The sequence below is a fragment of the Bombus pascuorum genome, chromosome 5 (genome assembly GCF_905332965.1).
Source record: "Bombus pascuorum chromosome 5, iyBomPasc1.1, whole genome shotgun sequence".
Taxonomy (NCBI): domain Eukaryota; kingdom Metazoa; phylum Arthropoda; class Insecta; order Hymenoptera; family Apidae; genus Bombus; species Bombus pascuorum.
Window position 1 is genome coordinate 4,741,897 of NC_083492.1, and position 25,501 is coordinate 4,767,397.

At 36.7% G+C, this 25,501-nt stretch overlaps 1 long non-coding RNA gene across 1 annotated transcript in view; it reads right to left on the bottom strand.

Moving 5' to 3' along the window:
* LOC132907129 (uncharacterized) overlaps positions 1–25,501 on the bottom strand; it is a 110,619-nt gene that overhangs the window by 42,572 nt on the left and 42,546 nt on the right. The window contains exon 2 of the long non-coding RNA XR_009658121.1: positions 11,534–11,826. This is a non-coding gene — a long non-coding RNA (uncharacterized LOC132907129). The remainder of the gene's footprint in view (positions 1–11,533; positions 11,827–25,501) is intronic.

Below are 25,501 nucleotides of genomic sequence, written 5' to 3' on the forward strand. Positions count from 1 at the left end.
TAGACAATACGCGCGAATTACATTAATAATTGTCATATAATTTCTCTCGTAGAATGTGTACCATGTTCAAATTAAATTGCCAAACATTGCTTCCCGATAGAATTACAACGTCAATTCGCCTAATGACTTCGTTTCCTCGATAAATTTCGCTTTAATTTAATATTCTTTCTTACTTTGTTCTTCGTAATCTCGTTTTCTAATTATTCTCGTAAAGATGTAACTATTTTACGTAATAGCTCTAGTTCAAACGAAATTAAAATATCTTAAATATTATATATGAATGTTGTAAAATTTATTTTTTTCAATTATTTGATGCATTTCATACATGCACGAATATTAGTATTAAGTAATAGGAGCTTGGTTTGAAACCCAGTATATACAATAGCTGCTTTATATGTTAACTATAATAACGACGATTGCCAACGTTTATATTGATTTCAACATCGGATAAGCGTTGTTATATGAACTTAAAGTATTTCCCAAACTACTATCTCTTATTATTATTGAGTTTATCGATGTACCAATACACTTAAATCGTAGTTCCCTGTTCCTTTCATATGCCAACGATAATTCAAGATAGAAATCTGAAGAAATCTTAAAGAAAGAATCAAACAAAGTTTTACTTATGCTAGATAGGACACTTTAACCGAAGATAGAATCGTCTACCATCTCTTCAAAGGCAATCCTTTAAGCTAGCGCTTCTTAAACTTTTTTCATTCGCGACCCTATTTTCCAAATCCGGTTATGTACATAAGAGAGTACATAAAATAAATATGTACATAAAATATTAATCGATAATAAATCAAAGAAGTATAATTTTAAACAATTCTTTGTTATAAGTTATGAGTCTATCGTTATAATTTTATCACTTGTCATCACTTATCAAAAATCCATTTAAATCCATTTAAATTTTTTAAAAAGTCGCTGTTTTACAATTATTTCGAACAATAACTCGATCAATTCTCTTTGATCCTTTAATGGTAGACGATTGATATTTTTCGTGTCATTGTCATAATTCTGTTACACGACTCTATATGGGATTATGACCCACAGTTTAAGAAACTCTACTTTAAGCCAACGACTTTCATCTCATCACACACATAAACTAACTAATAATTATTATTCTGTGGTACACTGGTTAAAAATCGTCGCTTTATGCCTTAACCCAGTAAATGTTACTTTTAACTAAGCATATCGGTCAACCTAGTTCTCTAGTTTCTCCGCATCCTCGTTCTTCGCGTTTCCTTCTTACGCAGGATCGCGCAATCATGAAATAGATAGGTGTGCGTCATTCTCGCCCTCCCCGCGATCTTCCGGACACGTATATTATTTATCGTAGCTGGCTATTACGATCTTTCCAGCGATTCTCTCGTCTCGAAATAACCACATCGATCGCGACCGAGGGGCCTCGAGTTGAGTCAGGTCGCGGTCACGAGGGTGTTGCACCACGTTGCGCCACGCTTTGCGCCACGTTGCACCAGTTGCGGAAATTCAAGGGGAAATGCTGTCGTTCGTATTTGCGGATCGTTGCACGCCTTCGCCAGGATCGTGATTCGTAATTCATTGCGTCTCGAGCTCTTTCGTTTAGAGGAAAAGGTAGGAAAGAGAGAAAGATAAAACAGACGAACCGGAGATGTTTAATCTTCGATCGCCAGTGGTTTTGGGTGCATCGACCTGGATCAACCCGAAGGACACAGTCGTGTAAATAACGATAAATAGCTATTGGAGACGCTTTAGGTGTAAACACGTGTGCACGTGTTTAGAGATTGATGATTAAACGATCCTATGACAAGTTGATGATAATCGGATACTTCTGGTTGGTCTACGCGTTTAGGATTAAATATTTTCGGTCGATTTGGTAATCGAGGGAATTTATGGTAGTTGAAACTATTGGTGTAATTTCTAATTTTTAATTTGAAAATAGTTTGATCTTTCGTAAGAAACTTTAGAAGACAGGACGAGTAGGAGAATAAAAATTAGATTCGATTAAAGTTTATAGTGATTCATATGACAGATATTAGTCATTTCTGATTATCTGTTGTTGAATATGAAATAGGCAGCTCGTGTGGTTTTAAATAACTTTGTCTTTACGTCATACTTTGCGTTTGATGATAGTATAGTATCTAATTGAGTATTTCAATGCTTGAAACTTTTTATGTTATCGAAAACTGGAAATTTTCTGATCACATATACACTCTTTGTAGTAGCGAAATATCTTTCGAGTCTACAATTTGGAACTAAAGAACGTAATATCTGCAAAATCTTCTTCACTCCATTAATTTTACAAATTATATATTAAACAGGAAATTTTACGATATCTATAATATATTCTTCACACTGCTCACGTTTCCTTATAGCCTCCAAATAATTAAAGATTATACGAACGCTATTTAAAGGCGTCTATTTATCATAATTTACGACAATCTAACCATATAATCTTTTATAGGGATGGAACGGAAACTGTTGAGGAAAAAAAGTGCAAATTACAACCTCGCATTATCGTCGCTTACATGGGCCAAGCGGCAATAATAATTCAATTTGTTATCTCTCGTAGAGCTCTCTCATGATTATTCCACTGCCAATATCGGTACGTATCATCCCAAAAATACAAGATCGTTAGTCAAGCAAGCGCGACTTATCGCATTCGTTCACCTTGCATCGTGGGTTTTATCGATACGTGGAGATCGAAGCGTGGGGTTAATACGTCACGGGAGTAAAGAAATTCCCGTGACTAATGGAAGAACACACGCATTACTTCGTTCCATGGGGTCCAGGGCCTGAGAGGACCTGGCCGTGGCATCTGTTCTTCGGTTACGAAGAACTTTCTTAAACTCCTTTTTTCCCCAGCTTTCTCTCCCTTTCTTCGTCAACACCCATGGAGTGTCGGAGCTTTGGGAAATTATAGATAATCTAGAGCGTCCTCCTCTCTTTTTTTGGTAATAGAACACGCCGTAGAAAAGTCAATACATCGTGGTTAGCGTGCGTGAAGATAAATGTGTCAAACTGATAAATAATGCATTAGAATATTTGAGAAATAAGGGGTGTGAGAATATACACTAGTGGGATCGACTGGGGTTAGGTTTTGAGGATATTTTGTATCAAAATGAGCATCCTCGTTCTTATGAGCTACCAATCTGCAATTTTTTATAAAAATTTAACAAATTTATAAATAATTTCAATGATTTTTTGAAAATATGTATATAAAAGCTTTTTACATTTTACATATATACGTATTTTATAATCTCACGTTTAACATATTTTATATGCATAAGCATATTCAGTATAATTATAAAAATCTATTACATTTGGCCATATGCTTCCTAACTAACCAGTTTTCCTTTCAAATTTCTTCAAACTTGTTACTAATTATAATCATTGTTACCGAATTCTAATTACATTGAACCCAGTTGCAATACAAAATGAATTTAAATTAGGACACCAATTTAGTCGAAGCATTAACACTCACGAAGTAAATGCTAGCTTTTGTTACGTTCCAGTATTTCGTCCATAACTTTCCTTTTCTTTCGTTCGCCTCCTGCAAGCAAAATACCCTTATGCGAAGCGAAATCGACAGTATCTGTATAAATCTCGTACAGCTTATGAGGTGAACGAAAAACGTCTTTTCTCTTTCTCTTTCTATTCCTGGTTGAATAACAATAGCCACTTGAGCGTGTCGCTTTTGTCAGAATTCCAGGAGGAAAAATAGCTGTTGAATAATGTAACAGCAACTTCTCTGTGTAGTGAAAATAGACGGCCGGTTTTCCGTTTATCGAATCGTCATTGTATTCGGGATGGTTTGTTCTTGGTCAATTTTTTCAACGTTTTCAAATTATATTTTGCACACCATGACGTTTACGAGCGTCCATTCGAAGTAGAGCATTTATCGGTTGTGAAATTTGTCGACCGATTTCTCGTAATCGTCCCAAGTTGAATTATTGGAATAATGGAAATTCGATCGAGTAATTTTTCTTTTAAGAACAAAGATTTTTCTTTTGTATCGTATTTTCGTAGATCTAATTTTTGATATTAAAGATATGATCTGAATAGCGATAGATCAATTTGCTAATTTAATTTAATTGGTTTGTGATAGTTCTGCGATAATGAATTTCGGAAATTCAAACTTGTTTGTCTTATCAGATCTCAGAAGACATTTTACATTTCCAGTCGTTTTAATGAAATATACCTTTAATTATTGGAAAGTATGTATATTGTGACCTATATTTTATAAATTGGATACGCCAACATGGTAGAACATCGATTACTTGGATAAGCTGAGGATAAGTTGGTCTTTGGGTAATCGCTAATTAGCGCACCTGTTTCGCTATTGGGGTGAAATTTCCGAGGGGTGACAAATTAAAATAAGATATTCGATAAAATAAATTTTAATATACATTAAATAGCAAGCAGACTGTATATAATTAACCGATATTTACTTCGCTGCTTTCCTAATTTATTATAATTTGAGACTTAAAGTTTCTGTAATCCATTTTTGCTTTTATGCAAACGATTGCTGTACACCTGATGTACGAAGACATTTTCTTATACAAATGATAGATAACAAGTTATTTTGAATAACAAATTCCTTCGGTTTATCCTCTATATCTTTTATCAGGATTATATTTATGAGAATCACAGTATTTTTCACTTATTACCTATCTATTAGGTCTTTTTTATCTATCAGTGCAAATATTTTAGTGTAAGTTAAAAAGAACGAGCGATACGAACGAGGTTTGTAGACCAATTACATACCAGTTTACTTTCTATCCTAACCTAACCCACTGTACTTTATACTACCAAATGTCTGCAAGTTATCGATTTTTCTACAACATGGTGCGATCGTACACGTTGTAAGTTGCAACGAGATAATGGCTATCTAACCGGATGACCGACTATAGAGTGTCAAAGGACTTCTTTTTTTTTCTTACAAACCAAACATACGATAGGTAGAGGTATCGTCTTTCTTGAGAACACGTCACGAACACATGTCGTACCGTGGAAAAATTCACGGCTTGTCTGGTTACGATTGCAAAGTAACACGATTATAAAGAGGTCTCTGTATGCATATCGAAAAGCAAAGTTCAGTTACTAATTTTACCGTTCCATGATAGACCGCGATCAGTCACACGTCCGAGAAAATAGTAAAGCTGACAGGGAACCAACTGTGCGATACTATCTGTAGAATGTAAATTACGTTGTTGCCGGCTTTAATAATACTTTCAAACTGTACACATCATAATCGTAAAGTTTATTAATCAGAATTTATGAATCGATTCATTAAAGAATTTTTCTGATAGTTAGATTCCCATGGTTAATCGTTTGTTTCACTTTTATTAACTCTCATGAAATAGCGTTTTTTCTTTTTGTTTACCAGGGGATATTACACATTCTTTCCTATGTTGTACGATAGGATTGTTTTTATAAAACAACATGATGCGATAAATACAATTGTAACGCAATACATTGTTGGAATAGAATTTTCCATGATCGAGTTAAAAAATCAAGCTCAAATTTTGGGGAGAAGATCTAATAAAGGCTTGTGATGTCCGAAAACAGACTAAAACAGAGTTTTAATACGTATCTGATTCAAGTGAAGTCGGCAGGTACGCAGAAAAATACAAGGAAAAAACGGCAACACATCCAAACCAGCTGGCTGCTGAAGCGAACAAAACTCTCAAGAAGACTAAAAAGAAAACAACCCACTGACCTTACTAAAGCAATAAAATAGTCAAACTCGAAGATGGTATTCCGCTCGGGGTAGCCATCCACATGTTATGTAGCAATTAAGCTAGAAAAATTTACCGAATGTCCAGCTGGACAAATTGTAAAGTACAAATTAAATAATAAAAAATAATCTGATTTAAGAAAAAAATACAAAATCGAACTGAATGAACATTTTTTTTTTATTTTATTTTGGTTTTTACAATTTCTCCTGAAGGACATTTGGTAAAGTGTTGGTAAATAAAAAAAATAAAATAAAATAAATATAGCATGTTGATGGCTACCCCCAGCGGGGTGCCAGCTTCGTGTTTTCTAAGTTATATCTTTTATGAGGTCTATTGGGTGTTTCCTTTTTAGTCTTCTTGCGATGAACATTAACAAAGATTTTTACGATAAATTAAGCACATCTTGTTTGACACAATTATTTAATTATATATGTTTATTTTTATTCCTCTTCTTAGAACCTTACCGAACGGCGAATGTTGTTCGTATTTTAAAAATTAGAATGTTTATTTCAATGTACATACTCGTGGAGTTAATTTTCGCGTGGAATTTATTTACCCCAACGAAGGAAGTATCAGTGTCGAACTCTCGTCGAGAATGGAAAACACGATTCATTGGTTCCGCGACTAGAAATCGAACGGAATTAAAAATCGTGGAACGATAATGGAAAGGGGGGATCGATCGATTATCTTGACAGCTCGACGCTACTTATAATTCCGAGCCGCGCTTCCGCTGGAAATACGTGTCGGAAATTACACCTTCCGCGTGTTACGACCAACTCGCTAATACGCGCGGATAATTAGAGAAGCGAGAATCGTCAGAATGAATGAACACAGCACGTGGAAATTACGAAGCAGACAATGAACGCAATTGGAGGCGCGAAATCATTGGCAAGGCCACCACGTGGTTCTTTCTAGTCATCATTTCACGTGAGAACGCATCGTTCATAAAGCAAAGAAGAGAAGTTACGACTAGTTTCTTCTCAGACGATTGCGATCTCAAATGAAAAGTGAGAATATCTTTAATTAAGAAGTTGGAATTACTTTAAACCTTTCTTCTTTCTAAACGGTTGTTTAAGTAAATTTACAGAAATTTAATTTTGAAAAGCTCTTACGTAAATTGGAAATTTCTTCGTATGGAACTTTTGCATAGCAGATTCCTATCTTATATAGAAAATTTTATCGTATTTGTTCAGGCGGATTATATGGAAAACTTCTTCTGATTTAACCGTGTGTCAGAGAGTTAAATTGAAATTTAACTCAATTATTTATTTATTTATTATTATTGCTTGATTTTAGAATAATATATAATTATCACAAAAATATAACTATACAAATTATATGTTTGCTACATCATTGTTTATACTAATTGAGGGTGTACAACATTTCGTTTACTTCGGGAAAAATGCGTTGAACGAAATCAGAAGCAGCTGCACAACTTGGTACGGTAACAGGTTATTCGTTAATGCTTTCATCTTTAACGATGCAATTTTGTTTGTTGCGGCAATTTATCGAAATGATTGTTTTCGAATATCTTTCACTTGTAGTATTTATGCCTGTCTCAATTCTGACAGAAAGTCTTGCTCAGCTGTCTCAGAATAAATTGAAGTTATGCCCAAACTGATTTTTCACTTAATAAACTTACACAGAGCCGCAATCCTTTTGCAAGACCGCTGAGAAGTATCAGTGTTTAAATCAAGATTACGTAAAAATGTCGTTAAATAAGTGAAATATATGTTATGTAAGTTTCCTGTTCTAATTTGAGTGAGACGCAAAATACAACTTATTATTATTAGAGTTAACAGAGTAAGATGAAGAATTAAGGGATGCAGATTCATTACGACGAAGAACAGAGATGTGTGTATTCGTACCACTATTAAATAATATGAATTAAATTTTTGTAACTTTGTTTAGATTGTAAAGTACATCAGTTTTTGATTGCTAAAAGAGATCACATTCATATCGTATATTATAACAATGTTTAATTTGATTTGTATGTAGCATAAAAGAAATATAATTATAACGAAGAATTAACGTTATTTAGAAACATGTTATACTCTGGTAATGTTGCTGAAGAAAAAGCAATTTTTTCCGATGTTATAATATCGAAGTAGTAGATAAATGTCACGTGGCAATTATTCGTTTATCTTAACATTATTACACATAAATTTATGTATTGTAAAAGAGAAAACAATTACTTAAGGTTATCTTCGGGATGATACCTGTAAATTCTTTAAAAAGTATTTATGTAATACGTAGGTATCAAAATTACCTTGGCGTATTAAGAATTGTATTTCAATAAATGAAAATTGCTATAAAATATCAAACGTTTCCATTTAGAATAAATTATGGACATTGATAAAATATTAATTCATTATTTCGTAGTTGCTCCATCCACTCATTAAGTTACACGATAAAGCTATTTATAACACCAAGTATCGTATCGTAATACGACAGAACTTTTAATTTTTTGCTTGTGTATATATTTTATTAAATATTTTCTTATTTTAAAACTCTCTTTTCTCTATTGGTAACGAGTAATGACTTTACATTCATCTAACCCTTTTGTTATTTATTTAACCTGATAACGGAGTTGTTCTTTGACCGAACATTTCCACAATTACAGAATCAACAGTTGATTAAGACAAATTAATTCCAGGTAAGTTGATTTTAATTCTTAAAAATATACGATTACGACAAAATAAAAAATAAGAGATGTAAATGTAAATAAAGAAATTGTTATCTAAAAGACTGGGAATTTGAGTGACGAGTTAATTTCTACGATTAATAGGTTAAGAAAGTAGCTAATTTAATAAAGAAACTGGGTATCACCGACCGTAAATCGAGAGAAAGAATTCTTTTCGACCGCGATCGGACACGATGTTGCCTGCTCTCAAGATTTTTCGTGTCCCTCTTTTCTTCGTGGGCCTGGTGGGTTTGTGGATACCAAGGCAACACAGACGCACCACCGAGTCACGAATAGTGCGTGCATTCGTATTCCAGCTGTTCGGTTGCTTAAATTTACGACCTTCGTCCTTTTCTCGTTTCCTGGAATTTCCGAGGTACGCGGCTCAAGAGTTGCAGATACAGTACAACTAAAATAATGTTCGGGGTGAAAAATATTTTTTTTCTGTTTGCCAAATTAACGCGAATCCGACATGGCAAGGTGAAAAAAATGGACGCTAATGATATGGAACCGTCGGACCCGTAATTATAAAGTAATCAAGTAGATAAAACGCTCGATATCATTAAGACAATGTATCAAATAAGAGTGGTTCGGTACGAGAATAAATATTTTCTTCCTCTTGAAATGCCCATGGAGTTTATTTGAATTTTATATTGTTGATATAACAACGAGTTTATGCGTTTTCTTATGAGAATGTATTCAAATAAGAAATCTAAACCGTTCCTTTCAGTATCAGAAAAACCGCGATTGTTATATGAAATATTATCGTTTTGCTCGTCTTTCTCCCATCAAACCGACGACATATATATCACAATATAACCACCTCTCGTCTCTATAATTTACACATCACTTTCCAAACCCTATTAAGCACCAATCAATCAACATCACCATCCTCTCTCAACCCCGTCGACTCCTCTGTCTCACCATCCACACACTCTTAATCTACAAAAAGGATACAAACACCTAAATCAAGCTACTAAGCAACCATTTCCATTCAGTATCGTTGGTATGCATAGAAAGAGAAGTTGGTGGGCTCAGAAAGAATATAATCACAAAACGAGTCGACAGATAAACCTGGTGTATTGCGATTCGTCGTGCCACGTAATTGCAAAGTCGGTTTACGCAACTGCGAAACGCAGCAGAAACAGAATATCGAATTGTCGGTCGCGACACGCGATTTCCATGCGTCATCTGCGCATCGTGGCATCCGAGACAGTCCAAGTTGTACTTCTTTTCCCCTGCTGGTTTCAAGCTCACCTGCCACGGAGAAATGCCTGCCGGTTAATTGCAGATCGCACGAGCCTGTTCTTCTGCGAAGTCGGCCGATTTTCGAGACGAGCGAAGAGGTCCTTGCTCGCGCGCAGAAAGAAAAAAAAAAAAAAATGGCCTGACCCGGTCATTAGCGGCACGGGCAAACAGTTTCCTTTTGGGCCGGCCGCAAGATCATTAGGAAGGATTTAGGCCAAGAAAAAGAAAAGGATTACATTCCACGGTCGCGCAACAAAGGGTTTGAATTCGAAAACGTTCGCCTAGCGTCTTCAAAAATTTTTCTTTGTTACGTCGCCGGTCTCTGTGAACCAGCCGCTGCTACCGAGCAAGGTTAACGATATTCCAATTAGAGTTTCGTTGTTACACGTCGGGCACGCTCGAGGAAGCATGGGAAAACGCATGTTAAATTCTCTTTCTCTTTCTTCCTTTTTCTTTCTGTCTCTTGGTTCTTCTTATTTTTTTTCTCTTTTTTTTGTTCTTTCCTTCTCTTTGTTTTTCCTTGGCGCGATGCAGATCGACCTATTTGCCGTTTCTTCCCGCTTTTCTTCCCTGCCGTTTAATGTCTCGGATCCGTGTTTCTCTTCTCACGAACACCGTGTCGCGTTTTGTGCCTCGAATAATTCATTTTGCGCGCCATGCTGGCCAGCCCTGCGTGCTCTTCAACTCGATTTGTTTGCTACGGGATACCGGCTAGCAAACCGGTCGAGTTAAGGTTGAAACGTAAGTACCGTCTCTTCTGTTCCAAGTCTGCCTCGCTTTTTGCCGATTCCACCCGGTTTACGTTCGGTTATTATTAATCTAGGAATCCGGATGCGACGACGCGGCTATATCGCGGTTATGATTTCTTGTCGTGTTGTAGAAAGTTAAATAGTTGAGGGATATGTCACTTCGATTCATTTAAATATCCAATTGGGGTTAATGTAATTAAAAGAAGCAGGCTTAAAATTTAATACGCTGTTAACCAACCACGCGTTTCTAAGACTGTGTACTTCTATTTGAGGATACATATGGAGTTTCTGCACCGTTGACCACTTCAGAAACAGTGATTGTAATTTTACACGCGAACCGAGGATATCTATGCAAATTTATATTTTCACGACAAAGAACGAAGCTATGAAACTTAACATCGTTTCATTGGCTAAATGTTACTAGTTAGGAGTACTTTACATTTTACAGGATACTTTGTATATTTTCGAATGCTATGCTAATTCGGTGATTGTAACACGAAACGAGACCTATCGATGCGATATGGTATTAATGTATAAGTGAAATTTGATATTAAAACAAATTCTAAAATACACAACACAATGCTATGTTGGGTAATAGTATGAAATATAAGCGCTGGATTGAAATTATCAGAACATTCTAGTGATTCATGAAAAACAGCAGACTAATGATTTGCAGAATTATACATATAAAAGCAGATTAGATAAGTGAGAAGACAAAATGATGCAATTGCCAGAATCAATGATTTTTAACATAATGAAAAACTATGATATCGTCTCTTTTTTTAATACGTAACTTTAACTATGTAAATAATTAAACTACATTATTCTAAAGCATTTATCATGGAATTTATCTTTTCCCCCAAGAAAGCCTCTTTTGATATTAATTAGAATATTAATTTGACCCTCTGAGAAAGCTGCATATAATAAAAGTTTTATTTGAGGGAACTATTTCATACGCACTATTTTAGTATCAATGAAAATCAAAGATTATAAAAAATGGGCCGTTCAAATATCAAATGTAGCACAAAAGCTAGTTCTATTTACTGTCTGAGGGAAAATCTAAGACCAATATAATTATTTCTTCGTACGAAAATCGTAACGCAATCCATATATTAACACAAGCTACTTACTTGGAACGCGGCAAAAAGATTCAACTGTTAAACATTTCCTCTCGACGTTCTACCTCCGTTTCTCCCGCTTCGTCTATTCAGTTTCAATTAGACGGGCCATTTTCAACTACACAGTAATCAAGCAGCGAGTCTATAGCGAGGAAGTCCAATCGTCTATGTATTTGCCGTTGAAATTAGCGCAAGCGTTTACACTTAACATCTGTTTCTTCTTCCCGATCTGCTTCTTCTCTCCCCGTTACTCAGCTGTCCAGAATCACGAGCAACGAGCACAAAAAACTCGAACAATTTCGTACCTGCGAACATAGAGAAAAAAAGAGATTAAGAGAAGACGTACACCGATGTTACTATCCCGAAGATTAAAAGATACGATTTTTAAATGCCTGTGACCTCGTGGTAACCCAATTCGCGAGCGATCGATTTGACCCTTTAAACTTTCATTTCATATACCACAGACTGAGATGGAATATGGGTAATTCTTTTTATTATAGGAACCGGAGAACTTATTATTAGGCGAAGAGACCGTGATACGTTTAATGTAACGTCGGTAGTTTTGCAGTGATTAAATTTTTTTATACGATATCTGTTCCTATTTTAATTTTTTATGGTATTAGTTTCTTTGTTTCTTCGTAATTTTATAATAATCCTAGTTTCATAGCCTTCGTTTTGTAATAAAGCTGCAACATAACAATCGCAAATATAAATTATAAAATACATTCCCTATAAAATTTATAATTACAACATTTTCTCCTCCAAATGAAAAATAAATGCAAGATTCTTCTTACAAGATTCTTATATATATATCATATAAAACTGATCATACACATATAACACTAATCTTCTAAATGAAATAAAAATAAAATTGTATATTATGCGTCAAAGCTGACCTCGTCACCGTCGTTCACAAAAATGTAAGTTCGGAGGAAGCTGACCAGATTTAAATCTATCTGAAGAAAACTCCCCAATGATCCTCGCGTGATTCTCAACCCCTTAACGCTGGACTTTCTCGTTCGTTGACCTATTCAACTTCCGCCAATCACATCGGAGGATACGTCAAGTCATCGCAGGTTTGTCGTCGATGTCTCATAATCCCAGTGATTTTCGAAATCGAAACCGCCGAAAGCGATATCCTAGGAGCAGAGGTCTGAGCCAGTCCTCGGTGGAACGAGGAATATTTATCTTGTCGAAGGGCTTTCAGGATGAAAACACCGGTATGGTGGTGGCAGCAGGTGCTTCTGGACAACAAAACGAGCACGAGCTTCGATGGATGAAAGAGAAGAGAAGAAAAGAAAAGAAGAGAGAGAGAGGAAAAGGAGAGGTAGGCCGAAGGAGAAAAGACACTCTCCGTAGAGGGGGCCGGGAAGGTGGAGAAAGAAGAAGAAATCCTCCCGTGGAGTCCTCGCGATGTGATCCTGTTTAAAGATAATGGCTGCGAGGTAGACGCGTGCCAGCTGGGTAATGCTTTCGGGCCTGATTTTTATTCGTCCCTCCCTCGACCCTCCTGGCCACGCAATCTGAGGGCAGATGGCTCCGCCACCTTACTTCGCTTCTTAAGGCCGATTCACGTGACCAGCAGAAAAGGAAAAAAAGGTGAACGACGTCCCCTTCCATCAGCGTGGCGCGCGTGCGCCTGTAAGTACTTACGCGCTGCTTTTTCTTCGGCTTCGACGCTCGTGTATACATACTTACAACGGTATTGGCGTCTATCAGCGATATCGCGCGGAATATTCATCGCATTCCGTTATTTTTATGCGTCCGGGCGATGATATGCATTGGTCGCCTTACCGCGAAAGTGTTTTTCCTCTTATACCCTCTTCACCATTTTGTATACTTCTGGGATCTTCTTCTTGTCGTATTTCTGGCGTTCTAGAGCTAACTTTCGATTGTATAATGCGTAGTGGATGATCGTTTATTGTCAGTTTAGGTTTTTTAATTAATAGCCTTCATCGGTGAAAATATAGAGTAGAATTTTAAGTAAACTAAAGTTATATCAGCTGAAATTATTGTGAATTTCCAATCTCATTAACAATCGGACGATAGCAATGGAAGATTAAATGGATAATGTTGCTTACTAGCAAAGTAAAGAAAGTATCTAAACGAAGTATCCTATAATTTATTTTTCTGTGACTTTTTAGTATAAATTGCTAATTTGAAAAATAGTTTTACGTAAAATACGCGTTCGCTAACTAAAGAGAAATATTTTTCATTCTAGGTCGTACATAGCTGAGTAGGCTAAAAGTCAGAAAGAACTCGATATGAACGCCATTTGATGCCTTTGACGTTACAAGATATATAAATGGATTTATGTATAATTGCGTTAAAGATTTTGACACAGTTACATTTGGGAAGCGAGCGTTCACTGATATAAATCCTCGTGCAAAGGTTAAGCGATTAAATTGGAAATAGGAACGTCTCTATCTTCGTTTCGTTTAAAAGTGGAGTTACGAAGATAGAATTGTACTTCTTACGCTTTAGACTCACAAAGATAAAATCCTTCTTCTTACAGTGCAGATGATCCGCAGGTTTTAAAAGAAAATGTTATTAATCCACGATATAAATCACAATTAAAAGTCGACGTGAAAATTGTTTGATACAACTGTCGTTAAACTTCTACATCGTAATTCAGTTTTCGTGAAATCGAGTCGAAAACTCTTGAAATCCGACTGCAATGCGAAACATTTCATTGCAACGAAAACTTTCTTTCAGTTTTCTGAGGTATAGATCGCTTCAAAGCATCCCGCAACAATGCATCGTGAATCATAACACGATGGTGTGAGTAGAAAACGCAGTCAGAACTTGAAGTATCGGCGACTTTTAAGCGTGGCTTTGTCCTACTGGCGTAACATTTCGCATTCTCCATCAGGCTATTCATCTTTCATTCGTTCGCTTAACTTTCGATGGCTTGATGAATTTAAATGTAAATGCAAATCGATCCAATATCGCGTACAAAGGCAAACGACAGTTGTAAAGTCTCGAGACTCGTGTAAATGGCATTTGGAGGGTTGCTCGTACCACGTAACGGGTGTCTCTCAAGTAAAATATATTGACGACGTTCGAAGTCGTAAAATTGATTAAAGAGGTATCGAACTTAAAAGAATATTACTTTAATAGCCTATCACTCTAATATCTAATAGCCGATATGAAAATAAGAATAGTTAAAAAATAGTTATCCGTAAATTTATTATGTAGTTGCAATAGTTAAAAATGTGTTTTGTGCACACCTTTTATAGTCGATTTTGGTAATGATAGACGAGTATTATGTGCGTCACGTATCTGTATAATGAAAGAAGGGAGACGAGAGAGATCGGTGCAAGAATATAAATAGAATCCCTGATGCCATGGAAGTGGTTCCACCCCATTGTCACAAGCGGTCAGTCGAAACTTCCGATCTTTACGTTTTATCAAACTTGTTCCTCTTAATGTACGACTGTTACTTCGCAGATACTCATTGAATTTTAACGAGCCTATTTGCAATCTCTATACATACCTCTAAACAAATAACAACGGAAGAAACAATAATAACAGAATATAAAGAGAAAAGCAACAGAAGCAAGCAAAACCGCGCGGTACTTTGGAAGGAAGCCGCTTTCTGGCAATTTTTCACACACCTTAAAAGTCTCAGGAGCGTCGTTAAGTATCAAAAAGTAGCTCGTATTACTTAACAACGTGGCATCGAAGAAAAAAGAACCTGTAGTATGCCATAGATCAGATACATGTATCCTCTCCTACCCCCGTCATCGCCATATGTACCCAGTTTCCTCCCTCTTTCTCTCTTTAACTCCTTCCTACGAGCAACTTCCTACGACGTGTTGGTAAATCGTATCGGTATACGCGTGTAGCCGGGACCAGCCTGCAGGTAAACAACACATAAAATCTTACGCACCAATACACGCGTGTAACACGGACAAACCTGCACACACACGCGCGTACCACACCGCGAGAAAGAGAGAAGATCGATCGCAGGAGAGGCAGGTGCTGAGAGAGCGACAGCTGCGAATTTCGCGATCTTCCTTTATATACCGAAGGAACCGAGAGAGCCTTTAACCCATTCCTTCTCGTCCTAATGGGCCATGGTTTGTAGAGGTTCTTCTACCTTGTGGCGCAAACGTCCAATGAATATCGAAGAGGAAGAAGGAAGGGGGACGAAAAGAAGGGAGAACGTATCTGTCGCTTCCATACGGAAGATAAATATTCATCGATCCGCCAGGGGAATAGGATCCTCGTGACGAATCCTATCGACGCGGAGCAGCACGCTCCTGCTGTATCGGGGGTAGTTTATTAAACGGAGGAACTCGTCGTTTCATTATGTAATTTCTATTCCTTTTCGCGGACTTGGAATCTTCTCGTGACGTTTATATGTAGCTTGTTATTGTTATTAACGATTCTATTGCGAGTAACGAACGATTGGACAAGCGAGACCGTAGAAGCTGAGTTATAGTTCTCGAGGGAAATTTAATTCGAATTTTTTATGGGCAGACTGCGGATTTCTATGGATTTATGTGGAATTTAAAAGTCCAAAAATGTACAGTATATTTAGAAAATCAAAACACTATCTGGAGAAATGGAAAGGTTAAGGCAGTCAGTGGTAAAACGTCTCCAGGCTTGTGCTCGGATGCAAGGAGGTCATGTTGGACAGCTCTTGTAAAGGTGTGCGCAGATAAAGTTCGTTGGAAAAGAAACTCGCTATGACTCGAAAAAAAGATGAAATAGGGTATATGTTTATATAAATTCTTTTCCTTTGTTTTTGTATGCAAAATCCATCGCTAAGGTGGATCCCCGATACTACGGGACACCCTGTACATGTAATTTCTTATTGTTAGCTGTCAGGCAACCTCCGTACGACAAAAAATCAAGCATTAATTCTGAGTTCAATTTTGAGTACAAATTACGAGCAATTATGGTAAAAAGAAAACGTAAAGAGGGAAAAATTTTGCCTTCTTTTTTGATTCAGCCTTTATGGATCAATTAGCAAAAGTTATATTTCACACTGTACTTTGTATGAATATTCGTTCGCACGTGTTACGTCCGCGTTTTATTTCCTTTCATTCGGCTTTATTTTTCCTTTTTCTTACGCTCTGTTTTGCAACCAACTTTCTCGCAACACGTGGCGATAAACGTCCCATACACGTCGAGTAAACAGGTCCAGAACAGTTGGCGAACAAGTGACCGCGAATGCTGTGTAAATAATCGAGGGTAGGGTTTGACCGTCTTTTTCTCACAACACAGGAAGCAGAGGAGTCGGAAATGACGAAGTAAGAAGCTGTGTTTTTAATATTTTTCGTTTCGCTTCCGGTAAAAATATTGTACTGTACACTTCGCTGTTTAATCAAGGGTAACGCCAATAACAGCATAATAATAGTGGCACAAGTAAAAAAATTTTAAATTTACTTTTATTGCATACAAGACCTATGTTTCTGTTCTTATCGTGTAAAACTACGTATTTATAATTCTATCAGTTTCCTGTCAGAGGGCAATTATTTAGTATTTTCAAAGCTGTACATTTTAAAAAGCCTCGTAGTTTAAAAGCTTTAAAGTTTAAATTTTCGTGCCACTATCAATGCCAAGCAACGACATGTATGCACGAACTTAAAGTATATAGTCAAAGTATGAGATCTAAGGTTTGAAATTTGAAAAATCACATCTTACGCATTAAAATGGAAGGAAAGGCTTTGGTTCTCGATGGAAAAACTATTCAAAGTAAGATCAAGCAGGATCATTTTCGAGTAAGTTTGATAGGGTCATCAATCATGCACACGTGGCTTTTGCTAAGGGTGAATTGAACATTGCAAACATTATAGAACATTCTAACCAACGATATTTTACCAAGTAGGTAATACGTCTATTTCCTTCGAGTATGACTCTAACAAAGGTAAAGAATAATCATAAACAAAATGAAAAATTAGAGAAGAAAACAGAGTAACATTAAAGTACAAAAAAAGCCAAAGAAATATTATTATTTCAAAACCACCTGAGAAAATAATCTTCGAACTTCTTAACCATCCCACAACATTTTCTCAGGTCAGGTTCTCCCGTTATTATGACCGCGATATGTCACAAAATCATCCAGTTAAGTCAAACGCATCGATGATTCGGCCATACCTCGAATGACACGCATTTTTCAAGTCCGCTGGGACCGAACCTGTCTCTCGATTTCCCTAAAATCCGACAACCAGTCGGAAATATTCCGGATTTGAATCGATTAATCATACTCGTCGGCGGGATTTTCGTAGAAGGCCACGTGAAAGATGCAGACCAGATGGAAAGAGGGAAGAGAAGCCGACTGCGTGCAAATGTAAGAAGGGACAGGGTAGCAAGTTTGCTCGGTGAAAAGAAGAAAAGGAAGAGGAACAAGAGGGAGATCCGGTGATCTCTTTTCTTCCTTCGCCAGCTGGATTAGTCGAAACTTCATAGGAGCTCGAACCCTCAGCCTTTTGCACGAATAACACACAACAGAAAAGCCGACCTTTCCTGTCCTTTTCGCTCGCCTCTCGTCCATCATCACGACTACGAAAAGTTTCACCTGGATTGTACGACGCTTACTTTTACTTCCTGCGTTTGGAACGCGAAGCGATGTCATCGTGGAAATGCGAAGCAGATAGGTGGCCCGGATTACCTTCACCGAATTGGGCCACCGAATTCCAGGTGCAAACCAACACCATCGAAAGCAGGTGTAATCACTAAATGATTTTTTTTGTGTCGGTTTTGGTGCCGCGTGTGGCAAGACAGATGAGTTGTGTTATAGCCAGGTCGTCGTTATGATAGAAAGTCGCCGCTTATCTCTACCAAACGTAATATCAAGATCGTGGCACGTGTTCTCATTTTCAAAGCTGCAAAAGTTTTTTATTACGAATATTAGTTGACTATGAATCTTTAGCACGTTTCAAAAAGCGATTTGGTTTTCAACGATATTTAGTTGACTTTCCTTGATTTACTCATACTACTGAAAAGTGTTTTCTTATTGCAGCAGCGCCTTCGATCAATACTGTTAATTCACTTAATTGTAGAATTCTAGTGTTGCAGTAAGAGAAAAAAAAAGTAACATTTTTCAATCGTAGACAATATTCCTTTGATTCTATTCTCTTTATATTTGGATCTGTATCATTCAACTTTGTCGCTACATTAACGCAAGCTTTCCATATCGTGCTTTACTATAATCAATTTAATTTAAATTAATTTACGATTTGACGCAGTTTATTTCACAGTTATGTGATGAATAGATTACGAACAAGGTCGTCGGCTTGTTCGTGAACCTCGATTATCGCGAATGTATAAAACGATAGGTACAGCTCAATAATGATGCTCAAGCTCGAGATCGCAACAAGAAGAACGAAGATCGACCTTCCATCAGCCTTCAAACTTCGTGTTGCGAGTACGCGCGCGTGAAATTAATGAAACATTTCACTTTGATTTTTTGCTCGACGATAAGCTCGTTCAACGATCGCAGCCGGTTTATCCGCACACAGAGCTCTCTCTCTTCGCTTCATTTCAGATTTCTTAGATTGGTTCTACCCTCTTTTGTCCAAAATTCGCCGACTCATTGGCGTCTTCGATGTGCAACATTGTTGCAGACGCGTACGGAAACGAGCGAAACAGCTTTCGATGTCCGGAGATGATTCGACAAAAAACCAGCCACCATCAGCTCGCAAAGTTCGAACCATGGTTGGTGGAACTTTGCGATATTATCTGGCTTCGTGTACAGTTCCACGAACCCATTTTTGCTGGTTACGTGATAAACCAGTTTGGATATGGAGAAAGCCAGTGTCTGTTGAACCAATTTGTCACAAATTGACATAAACTTTTATAGCTATCTACAGCTACCTCAGCTGTATATTCATCATGCTTCGCATAAAGGGAGCAGGTATGTTAACTTCGTTAGTAATTATATTTTATCATCATTTTGTTCTTAAATTGAAACGTTTTCAAAAATACGAGAAAGCTTGTTTTCTTTATTCTTCTTGCGATTACCGTTTCTTTTTTCTATATTTGATTACACAAACACACACACACACACTTCTTGAATGGACTTTTTTAAGAGTTTGCACCCTCTACGTTCAGTGGCTACAAAACGTATTTGCACATAGCCCTATTTTTCAATGAAGCGTTTTTTTATCAGCTTCTACACTTCATTTTCATAATATCAAATTTGTATAACTATACGAAGGTACTGCTAAATGATACGAAATCTAATATACTTGAGAAGGGATTACAGGGGAGGAAGGAGAAATAAAGTGGCCACGAAAGGAACTCCATAAATAAAATTCATAATCATAAAATAAATTCTTCGTGTCGGCATGAACATACGCATAAATCGCTAGAATAGAATTATTATACTACTATTATACTAGATCTATTATACTTGAAATATTTGCTACGTATTATTCTATAATCACCTGATCAACAATAAAAGAGACAGGTAGAGGGAGAGCAATTCATTCTTATAGTCTTTCTTATAGTATAAAATAATCTTCAACCGCTCACATTTACGACGTTGCAGTAAATTCCGTTATCCTGATTACACTGTGCTTCTCTAATACTAACCGCTCAAGGCTGTTGCCGGTTAATCCTGAAGATTGAAGGATATTAACAGTACAATGATCCTTCTCTCCTCTTTGATCCTTCTTTAACATCAATCGTTTTTCTACATTCAATTGCGTAGCTGATTGACAAAGCTCGATTCTTCAAACTGTACGCTTGGCTTGTAAAATGATGTTTAATACGGACAGCAAAGGGACGAGGATCAAGGATTAAAGAAGGTTGCACAATCTTTTTTAACGAATCTCATGTATATCGCATCTAAAACGATACGAGCTCGATTTTTCTGTCTTCGAGCCGTTATCTTTTCGGAAATTGTTGCTCCCTGCGGAGATATCATTCTACTTATGGCTTCCTTAATTGCATACGGTGCTGAATTCGCCGTACATTTCCACGCACGCAAAAGTGTGATTCGATCTCCGTATATTCTTTGGCAATGTAGTTGGGTAAGCGTAATTTCGAACAATTTTGTTGCAAAATTAATTTGTGTACTTCTAAATTAGCCATCTCTTTCAGATTGGTATAATTACTTTAGCGAACTTTTGGAACACGATATTTCTTGATTTTCCCTATTTTCATACATACTTTAGAATATGTAAATGAATTTTTTGATAAAATTTCTTAAAAGAAGTGTATAATTAATTTTGTTTACGCCGTTGGTGCAAGATTTTACGAATACAACGACGATACGAAGTGTTTAAAACATCAAATTATCAAAGTTAGAATTGCAAATATCTGTATGTCTTTTAAAAGTAGCGTCTGCACGTAAATTACTACGATTTCTCCTAGAAAATTGCTAAATCAATAATGCCTCGTTCGGACCTTACTTAATCGATCTCGCTTGGATCCAAATTTTCCAACTTGCATGTTACGTGTCGTGTACTTACGTTCCATTCCCATCTGACGACCATTAATTAAACTTAATTTCAAACCAAACACTACCATCGCACACATCGTACTGTGAACGGGGAGTTGCACAAAGAAGTCACGCAGAAGTCGTTAAGCCAAACAGTGAAATAAAAAATTGTGTAGACGTGTCAATACCTATTCGAAAACGTATCTAAATATAATAATTATTACTGGATACTACGGAAACCTACTGTACAAATCACGAATAAGGAAACTTAGATTTCTTCAAATTTCATAAAATTATAGAACGTTGGCGCAAGAACAGCGATCGAAGAACAAAACATTAAAGGAGTTTTTGAAATTCCCTCTCATCGTAACAATGTTCGAAAAGCGAGTAAGAAGTCAATGTTTGAAAAAGGAAAAGGAAGAAAAGAAAAAAATTGCAAATGAAATGTTAAACGCGACGTTGATGCTTAATGGATTAAAAACGGGGAGTCGAAGCATTTCATAAATTCTGTACAATCATGGTGCTCATATACGTCGGCCTTCATCTCTACCTCTCTCATTAATTCATCCTCCCCAACAACGTCGAAACGGATGCGTATCTATTCGAATGCGACGCCGGTTGCACGGATGTATATCTGAAACTTATGTAGCAGAACAAATATTTCCGGAGGTACGACGAGTTCTGCCATTCGATGGAAAAAGTATTTATAAGCGGCGAGCATTTATTTTCTCTCCGCCCTTTTTCGTTTTTACCGTCCTCGTCTCGTTGCCTCCTCCTTTCCATTTTGACGAGAAGTCGCGTACGTACGGTTTAACCTTGCCACTTTACGCGCGACATGGCTGCCGTCTCGCGCTCTTTAACCGTACAACTCTTCCGCAGGTGTATATAAAATCATGCAGGTGTATGAAATTCACCCTTGCCCGGCCTGCAGACCAGCAATTTTGTTGCATTAAAATACGCGCCGCGACGCGCGAAACAACCGTCCGAGGAACCATTACGCGATCGTAGTTAGCTCGAACGCTTCTTGCTGCAAAGGGTTGTCGCGATGACGTTCCACGATCTCCTCGTGATCTTCTGTTCGCCTCTCTTTGGCGCACAGACAATTAAAAATACGATTGTGTTGCTTCGTAGCAGCAGGGATATGTAAATTATGTCGCAAAGATCGGAATAACGATCGTGGATGTTGAAAGATTCTCAAGCAGAAATTCAATGGCGCATTGTACATTGTAAAATATGTATACGTATACCAAGATCGTAGAAGGAGCAGAAACATCATAGATCGGACTTTTCAATTTTTATATTGCAGTTACTTTAACATTTTATATCAGCAAAGGAGTGTTTCTAAGCGATTTCGAAATCAAATATATACGTACATTTGTCACAAGTTTGGATATTTCAAAAATATTGCTTGCGTTTTGTTTAGGTTTACGTACTATTTTTTAGCCATCGGTGAAAATTAGAAAATCAACGGAAGTGGACTTATCACGTGACGTTTGTGTGATTTTACACGAAGATGTTCAAGTTCAACGACATGGAGTTTTTTACGTGAAAAGAAGATTAGTTAACAGTATTTTTGGATTCAGGATTCAGAGCATTTTGGGCTCAGGTTAAGAATAGATTCGAGTTTCTATAACAGTATCTTCTAAGCAGCTATTTTTGAGGTCTGGAGCAGCTCTGTTTATAATCACTATAAATTGCTTACGTTTGTGATTACACGCCTTCGAGCACTCTTGTTTTTTAATTATCCATATACTTTCTATTCGAATAATTGAAACTAAATTATAGAAATCAGTATACTTCAGCTCTTTATCAAGATTGTTTCGTTGATCAAAAGTTATTACACTTCAATTAACATTTCTTCGAATGAGTTACTCGTTCGCTACCCGTTTCTTAAAAAAAGAAAACACTCGGGAAAGGCGCATTTGACTGTTATTGCGAATATGCATAGTAATTTTATACTTTCATTAAATTCTTTGTAAGATCGTTAATTACGAAAGTGAAAAGTACTTTCGAAAATTTTACAATTAATATTTCAGCTGCACGATTAAACGTATAAAATAATTGTACGCGATCTACGAAGAAAATAATTGTTAGTCATATTATATTATCTGTTGTTATATTACTCTACGTTATATTATATTATACATTATAGTATAAATACATTATCAGATAAATTTTTTATATTATGATAATACATGTTATATCCGACTACGTACGAGTTATATGTAATAATTTGATTAGAAATTTTTTATGGTGACCGCGATTAAATACAACTAGATCGAAGGCATACGAAGTCTTTAGCCTTCTTTAACAGTCTTGACCGTAAGAAAATGGTTACCTAATTAACAACGCCGGGTAATTGATAAATATAAAATTCAAAGATATAACTGCCAACCTAATTTAACGATTAAAAATATCTATTATTTGAAAAGCGTCTTGAAAATCATATTTGTAGTTACACGCAGATTTTTAAAAAATTGTATTTTACAAATTATAAACGAACGGCAGCATTTTGCCAGGGCACAATTTCGAAGAAAAACAGCGCGGATATTGTTTATCCATCTTTATACCATAGGAGGAATATCCCAAAACTCGAGTCTTTTGCCTTCTTTAACAGTCTTGATCGTAAGAAAATGGTTACCTAATTAACAACGCCGGGTAATTGATAAATATAAAATTTAAAGATATAATTGCCAACCTAATTTAACGATTAAAAATATCTATTATTTGAAAAGCGTCTTGAAAATCATATTTTTAGTTACACGCAGATTTTTTAAAAAATTGTATTTTACAAATTATAAACGAACGGCAGCATTTTTCCAGGGCACAATTTCGAAGAAAAACAGCGCGGATATTGTTTATCCATCTTCATACCATAGGAGGAATATCGCAAAACTCGAGTCTTTTGCCTTCTTTAACAGTCTTGATCGTAAGAAAATGGTTATCTAATTAACAACGCCGGGTAGTTGATAAATATAAAATTCAAAGATATAATTGCCAACCTAATTTAATGATTAAAAATATCTATTATTTGAAAAGCGTCTTGAAAATCATATTTGTAGTTACACGCAGATTTTTAAAAAAATTGTATTTTACAAATTATAAACGAACGGCAGCATTTTGCCAGGGCACAATTTCGAAGAAAAACAGCGCGGATATTGTTTATCCATCTTTATACCATAGGTGGAATATCGCAAAATTCGAGTCTTTTACGTTATCCGTTATAAACTTTTTCCTTCGTGCGCAACATCGATCGAACAAGATGGCTGCATTAGTTCTGCCTCGTTTTGCAGGTGCAACACACGAACTTGCCCCAGTACGAGCTGCCGCACTGCAATTTCGTTGCAATGTACTCCGCATAATGTTTCAGAAAATGTATCGTTAGCATGATTGAAACGTAAAACGCGGGCCCCGATGAAAGCTTCACGCCGAAACTGGCTGTGGTCCACATTTCAAGCAAATTGTGTTTTTTTACGAGTTCGAGCCAGTTTCTTTCCTTTTACGTCTTTCCTTTTTCATTTATCCTTACACGAGAATTAATCATTTTTTTTTTATTTATGACTTTTATTCTTTCTTTTACAAACTGGGATAATATCTCGTTATATTATTATCATCGTACATTTAAATTGTTTTTAACATTAACAATATCTATCTTCCCCATCTCTTCGCATTTATTCTTCACAATTGCATCGCTAAAGATATTTTCTTCCCAAAATTTTCAAATGCTTTATTCCTACAAATGTTATTCCTCTAACCATAAACAACTCCGAGCAGAACAAAATAATTGCTAATTACATTTCTTTGCACATTTAATTCCACAAGTTACGTAATTTGCCCTCCACACGAATGAATAAAATATCGTCGCACAGTAAGTGATAAAAATGAAAACTTCTAAATACACGAATTATCATATCGAAGAGATTATTAACCAGTTCGAGTTTCCATCATTTTCTATGTAATTAATTGCTCATGGCACGTATCCTCGTCTCCTACAACTTGTACACCTGATTCACCGGCGTTGTTAGAGTCGCTGAAGCCTTTAATCGCGCGATCTTATCATCGAACCACGAAGACGACGACGAGGACACCATTTTTGTCCTCGTCGTCGACGCGCAACCTCGTCCGGTCAGTATCGCCATTTAATTCCATACTAACGTTCAAATAAAACGAACGGTCAATTAAATTTGCCCCGGTATGGCAGCCTCGGCCCGCCTAGCCGCTTATTTCTTCCTGGGATTTTTTCGTTTGATTCGAATGCGGGTGCCACCTGCTCGCGCCTCCATGACTTTAGGATCCGTTCGCGCACGCACCATCGCTTTGCTCGCTACTCGCCTCCGCCACAACGGAGGAGACGCGACGCCCCAACTCGCGATGAACTTGCCTTTGCGATAATGAGCTTATCGAGCATTTTTTATCGGTACTCTCCAAGCGTTTTTCTCTTTTCGTTTGGTCGAAAGAGAGGACGGGATGTGTCATTCTTTCGAAGAAAAATTTGAATGCCAGTGTCGTGATTTTTGGACGTTTCGTGCCTGTATATACGGTGTTTCGGTATAGATCGTACTTTTGCTTTTATTTGCGTGTAG